This window comes from Momordica charantia (genome assembly GCF_013281855.1).
Source record: "Momordica charantia cultivar OHB3-1 chromosome 9 unlocalized genomic scaffold, Mcharantia_2.0 BLBB01000009.1, whole genome shotgun sequence".
Taxonomy (NCBI): domain Eukaryota; kingdom Viridiplantae; phylum Streptophyta; class Magnoliopsida; order Cucurbitales; family Cucurbitaceae; genus Momordica; species Momordica charantia.
Window position 1 is genome coordinate 15,136,736 of NW_028275167.1, and position 6,619 is coordinate 15,143,354.

Below are 6,619 nucleotides of genomic sequence, written 5' to 3' on the forward strand. Positions count from 1 at the left end.
AGATACGAGCCCTTTGGTTATTTCCCTGCGTCGAAACTGATGGGGAAATCCTCTGGCCTAACCTCTGTGTATTTGCGGCCGACATGGGACATTCCCTTGCAAAATGCCCCTCTCTTCCGCACCTGAAACAACCCTTACTTCCCGTCCAGCACTGCCCCGTATGTCCTTTTTGGCAGGTGGGGCATACTGGCGGCATGCTTTGGTGCTGAGCCTGGCGCTGGGGTGCTCTCAAGATCGGGTCGACATAAGTCGGAGGGAACTTCCTTTTCACACCTGAAGATGATCCGACCTCTGGCAGGGGTGAGGCCTTGGTGGAGACATCCTTATCCATAATCAAGGCGCCCCTAACCGCTTCAGCATAGGTGGTGGGTCGCTGAAGATCCACCGGGCCTCTGATTCCGTTGCGCAAGCCTTTAACAAACCTCTTGATCTTCAATGCCTCAGTGGGAATCAACTCTAGAGCGAAACGGGAGAGTTCCGCGAACTTCCTTTCATACTGTGCCACCGATAAGGTTCCTTAGACTAGATGAAGGAATTCCGCCTCCTTCATGTCTTTCATAGTCTTCGGATAGTAGTAGTCGTACAACAAGTCCTTGAACCTCACCCACGGAATTGGTACATTTGCATGATCCTCTACAGCTGCTATTGAGTCCCACCAGTTTAGGGCCTCGCCCTTAACATAAAAACCGCACCCTTCATGATATGAACCAAGGATCTCTCTTTGTCATGCCTCATGGACCAATTACAAGATCAAGAGCTCGAAAACTTCAACAAGCCTTACTACTTCGTGTCCAAGCGTTCGTGAACTCGACACGAGAATTAAAAGGAAGATGTGCAAGAAGTTGGAACTATGAACTTCAATTTGGTGCAAGTTATGCATTTTTAAGTGTTTTTAAGGCAAGTCAAAGTCTACTTGGTCAAGGTCAAAGTCAACTCCATCAAGACAAGTCAAAGTCAACTCATTCAATTCAAAAACCAAGTCAAACACTCATATCCCTCATTATGGACGAGATTGCACTTATTTTGGTTGACTTTCCATGTTCTTAACCTTTCATTTGCTTGTCTTTTTATTTCTTGTAAGTTATGTCTTTTCATTTACAAGTCTTTTCATTTCTTGTAAGTTACAAGTCTTTTCATTTGCTTAAGACTTTTCATATGGCTTGCTAGGATGGCTATATATAACCTTGAGATGTCTTGTTGTAAACACAATTTGAAGTTGAATGAAAAGTGAGTTTTCTCATTAGCTTGGTTGAGAGATTTATCTCCCATTTCTTGCTTGGTTGAGAGATTTATCTCCCATTTCTTGTGCAATTTCTTGTGTCTTTAGAATTTGCATGTTAGGATCATTCAAGCGGTGTTGATCATACCTCTTGTGGAGTGATTCGAATCACGAGTTTAGAAACAAGTTTTCTCTACTCTTGATATTGATCATCAAGGTAATCCGTTTTAAAACTTTTCCTTGGGTTGATTCCATAATTGTTTTCAGGGTTTTTGGGATTGAGTTCTATGGGTCTTGTTCGTTAGCAAGGTTCTTAGATCCAACTCTCAAGGGTTTCTTAACACTTCACCTTGAATAGGTCCTCGCAACCGAGATACGCGTAAAGGGCTTCCAACTCTCTGATCCACTCTTCCGCTGCGGTCGCTCTTTCACTCTCACCGTCGAAGGTTGGGGGTCCGTAACGCTTGAAATCCTTGATGAAGTGAGCCTCGCTCTGGGGAGTATGAAGATGTTGGGGTGGCTGAGCTTGGACTCCGCCCACCCCTGCTGCGTTATTGATCACTGCTTGCAATGCCTCCACAAGCAACACCAATTGGGGGTTCACCTGAGGAACTGCTGGGGGAACTGGAGGATCTACCCGCTCTTGAGCTACTGCTTGAGGAAATGGAGGGACTACTCCTGCCTGATTCCCAGCAGGAGGGGCGGTGGATCCGCTCCGTTCTCACCTCCGGGAGCGGGGTCGGCGTCAGCTCGCAATCACATACTACGACGGGGAGGCATTGTCTGGATGAACGGCACAAAATTTCAGCAAGACGTTAACATGATACTCCTTGCATAGACTAACAGGAATGTGGCAGTCGAAACTCCCATAATAGTAAAAGGTCCACTACATTCTATTTGGTACGCTTAGTGAACACTCTATGCCTAGCGAAACAGAGCGGCAACAAAAACTGGTGAAAGAAAAAAAAAATCAGCGCACAAGTAAATCATGGGGAATGTATAAGTTCTCAAGGACAAGCATGAAGCGTACCTGGTGATGACAAGGAGGCCGACCGAGATCACTACTCCTAAGTATGCTAGCTACTAACTCAGTCTACACGAACGTTTCAGCTCTGATACCAACTATAACGCCCCAAGATGTTATATACCATCCTATGTAATGCTAAATAATCCACCTGTCTAGCCTTAACTCTAAACACGAGATAACCAACTCCCTGGGAAATAATTTAAATAAAATAAAGCTTCGACTCCCATAATTCCACCAAAAATATCAATTTTATAAACTGTCAAAACTTCGCTCTCCGTGGGCAATTTCAAAAAAAACATCTCATGTCCGCCTCAGTGGCTAAAATTTTTAAATAAATAAAACAATCGTACACCTAAACTCCAACGACAATAGTGACGCGTTTAACAATAACATCCATAAAAAAATAGTTCTAAAGAAAACAAAATCCCTCCTCGGGTCCACACTTAGCAATAAAATAAATCCCAACGCTACTCGTACCAAACGACCCTTCCTTCTATCCTCACTAACTCGACTAGTGATCCCTCCTCGGTCAAGCCCCCTCCACGTCATCACCACGGTCGGCCCTGTTCACACCTGAAAACAAATAAGGATAAAAAGGGGGGGTGAGTACATAAGGTACTCCGTAAGTAGCCCTTCCTAACTAACACAAAAATCATGCTCACAGTCACGGCATATAAAATAAAACGATGGCAAGACAATTAAATAGACAGCAAGAGATAAAAAACAATAACTCGACATTTACATACAACAACCATGCGTCGGAACTACCAAGACTACAACCATATGATTCACTAGCCCTTGTCCCACAGTACTAAACCTCCCCCTACACCCCCCTGTGATACTCCCCGTTTAACTTCTCGAGGCATGACGACTCTTGACATTTATTCCCAAGATACCGCCCCCCTCCTTTTATAGTACTTGATGTTCGACCTTGCCATTTATTCCCAAGGCCTAGCACCACTACTTCGCAAGCACCACTCTACTTTAGTCCTTCAAGCCTAACTCCTCGAGTCGCATTGGCCCTTGACATTTATCCCCAAGGCCTCAATACTCCTCTACAGAAACTTGATGTTCGGCCTTGCCATTTATTCCCAAGGCCTGAACTGTGGACCGGTCATTGCCGTTTATCCCCAAGGGACCGATGACTTCCCAGAGTATTGGTCCTTGACATTTATCCCCAAGACCCAAATACTCATTTACAGAAATTTGACGTTCGGCCTTGTCATTTATTCCCAAGGCAACTACTCAAGGCTTTGAACCTCCAAGCGATTTATATGCATTTTTAGTTTAGACCACCCATAGTTTAACGGACTGCCAACCCGTCCCTTCACCCTTCACCCTTCACCACTTCCACTAGCCCTCCCAAGACCACCTACAAGTATATTTCCCACATTCCAATTCACTGCACAGTTCACAAGCATGCTTTTCTTTGTAATAAACAAGTCACCACCCAACAGCTCACAACTAAAACAATATAAACTAATTATCAGTTTAACAACGCGAGTATTTCATTTACAACATGTTTGCAAAACGTCATGAGCCAGTTAATTTTAACCACAACAATTCAGAATCTACTAGTCACCTCCAACAATAAGAATAGAAAGCATGTTTCCTCATAAGTGTTCAATAATAGAAAAACGGCAACAAAATCACTAGAAGTTCACAAATCAAAACTAACAATCCCTACATGCACAATGAAATTATTTTAACTAAAAATCAGCATCAAAACCATTCCGTTAACGCTAAATAACGCACGCACTCGTCCCCTGGTGCTACTTACCCAGCCACGTCTTTAACTTTGCGTCGAACTCACACCTAAGCACAAAAAAACGGAAAAATACAGCAATATAAATATACTGTTCAGCCTTCGAAAACAACTCTAAGAGGGTTGAAAGGGTCTCATTACCGCAAAACGACTTTGTGTAGGTGTGGGTAAATTAGATCTAGCTTGCAAAGGGGTGGGTAGCGTAAATCGGCTTCGAACGGATGAAGATAATTGCCGGACACCACCCAAAACACTGCTGTCCACGTTTTTTTACAGCAGCGAAAAACGCCCAAAACGACCTCCAACGGCTTCGATTTGATGTCCGTTACTACAAAACAATTTCGCTTAGCTGTGGGTATTCCAAATCGATTTCGTTTAAGTGTGGGTAATCTAAATCTAACTTCGAACAAAGGTGGGTCAAAGAAAATTACCGGGCTTCCCGGATCTAAGCTATTCGAGTCGTTGGAGTTTGTCGGATCGAGGGAAACCACCGCGAACAGCCACCACGCGCCGCCGCCGCACCTGCTGCTACCCGAGACCACGCGCTGCCGCCTGCTGCTGCCCGACGGTCGCGCCAGCTGCTGCCCGAGCCCGACGCTGCTGCTGCCGTGCTGCTGTCCCGACGCCGCACCTGCTTCTCCGATGTCGCCGCTGTTCGTCGCGTCGCCTGAACGAAGCTGCTCGCCGGATAAGAAGAATCCAAGTGGGGGGTGGCCGGCAGCTTCAACAAGAGAGGGAAAGGGAGGAAGAAGAAGAGGAAAAAGAACAAGGGCTAGGGTTATTTGTTTTAAACTTTTAACTCCTTTGGGCTTGGGTTCTTTTCCTTTTGTTTAAGGTCCACTTACCCAACCCCTCCTTGTTAAAACAAGCCAATAATATAATTTCGTAATTGGCCCAATGGCCCAAAACAAGTGTCACATAACGGAATCCGTACTAAACCATAATTTAATAAATAACTACACGCGACTAACTCACCACTAATTCTGTAGCAATACACAATAACCGAGATGCCACACTTAAATTAAATAAAGATAACTGATGAATCAAATAAAATAAAATGAAATAAATAAATAAAAAATCTATTTTATTATAAAAATTTCCATGAACTCGAGGCAAGCTAACCTGAGTAACGCAGGGCGTTACAAAAGAACTAATTGATATTAAAAAAATTTAATTGCATTTGATAAATTTACTTAAGTTTTATGCTTGGTATTGCATTACTTGATTTTTGTTGAAATTAGGGATTTTCTAGAGATTTTCGCCCTTAAAAAAAAAAAAATTAGTGGGTGAAATGAATACGAAAAAAAAAGTAAATAATTGCAAATCTAGTTAATGTCTAGAACTCAATTTTTTTGACATTAAAAGGTTAGAGTGAAAATTGATACTAAAAAAATAAAATTTATCCTTTGAGTATAAAAGTTGATTTTGCCCTGTTTACTTATCATAAATCTAGAATGATATGAATCAATATGAAAATCAACAAGAATGAAATGAATCCAAATGTGAGTATTATTAATTTGATTTCCGTTTACCATAAAGAAAATAAAATTCAAGACGAAAATCTAAGAGTTTGAGATTAATCTAACATGAGGAACGCGTGGCGACATTTGATGTCATTTTTCAAATGACATTGCATCCAAATATCATGTGACAATTAGGAAATGACATTAAAAGTCCGACATTATAGAGTACAATTGTTTTTAAATTCAATTTATTTTTATATTTGATGTCACTTTTCAACCGACATTTAATCTTGACAACTTCACATTATTTTTTTTCCAACATTCAAGGTCGCTTGCGACATCGTATCTTCATAATTGATGACAGTTCTTAATTGACATTAAAGATTAGTTTTTTAAAAATCAACGTTGTAGATTCGCTTTTTAAAAACAGTCATTATCTATAAACGACCAACTGACATTGAAGGTGACAATTGTTGTAGTGAGTAGAGGGCCCAAATAGGGCTTTTACTCGGACGTTGTCCTTACCTTTCGAAAGAACACAAATTTCAAAGGCTTCTTCCCGAGTCGATGATGCCTACGTGGTTCCCACACGTCAACGAGCAAGCCTCTAAGACATGATGTTCCAATGCCCCTCTTTCTGAGTAGAGGACCCGACTTGGGCTCTCACTTGGACCTTTTCCCCGCCGTTTGAAAAACTTAAAATCTAAGGCTTACTCCCGTGTCTAGGACGCCTACGATGCTCCCACTCAAGGACGAGCAAGCTTCTGTATACCTGATGTTCCAAAGCCCCTCTTCCCAAGCATAGAACTTGGCTAGGGCTACTACTCGGATGTTTTCCTTGCCTTAAAAAAATACAAAATTCCAAGGCTTCCGACTGAGTCAAGGATGCCTACCTACACGACTTCCACTCGACAAAAAGCAAGCCTCCAGAGAAGTGATGTTCGAAGACCTCTTCCGAGCAGAGGACCCGACTAGGGCTCCCACTCAGACATTGCCCTTAACTTTGGAAAGAGCAAAGTTCCAGGGCCTCCACTTAGGACTTGCAAACATTGTCGAACGCTTCAAGTCCCAGGCAACACTTTCAAAAAGGAAGACCAGCAATCTCTGACAAAAACCTTAGACCCCAACAAGCTTTAGGGAAAATA

General features: G+C 42.5%; 1 long non-coding RNA gene across 2 annotated transcripts; it reads right to left on the reverse strand.

Annotated features, from left to right (window-relative positions):
• Positions 1-722: 722 nt before the first annotated feature.
• Positions 723-4,938, reverse strand: LOC148209052 (uncharacterized). Of its 2 annotated transcripts, XR_015787334.1 has the most exons (4): positions 4,443-4,938; positions 4,153-4,339; positions 4,027-4,061; positions 723-2,819 (listed from the first exon to the last, which is right to left on the reverse strand). It is a non-coding gene; the product is annotated as an uncharacterized LOC148209052 (long non-coding RNA). The 2 variants fall into 2 exon arrangements; XR_015787333.1 differs by lacking the exon at positions 723-2,819 and having other exon boundaries at positions 3,614-4,061; positions 4,443-4,936.
• Positions 4,939-6,619: the final 1,681 nt, after the last annotated feature.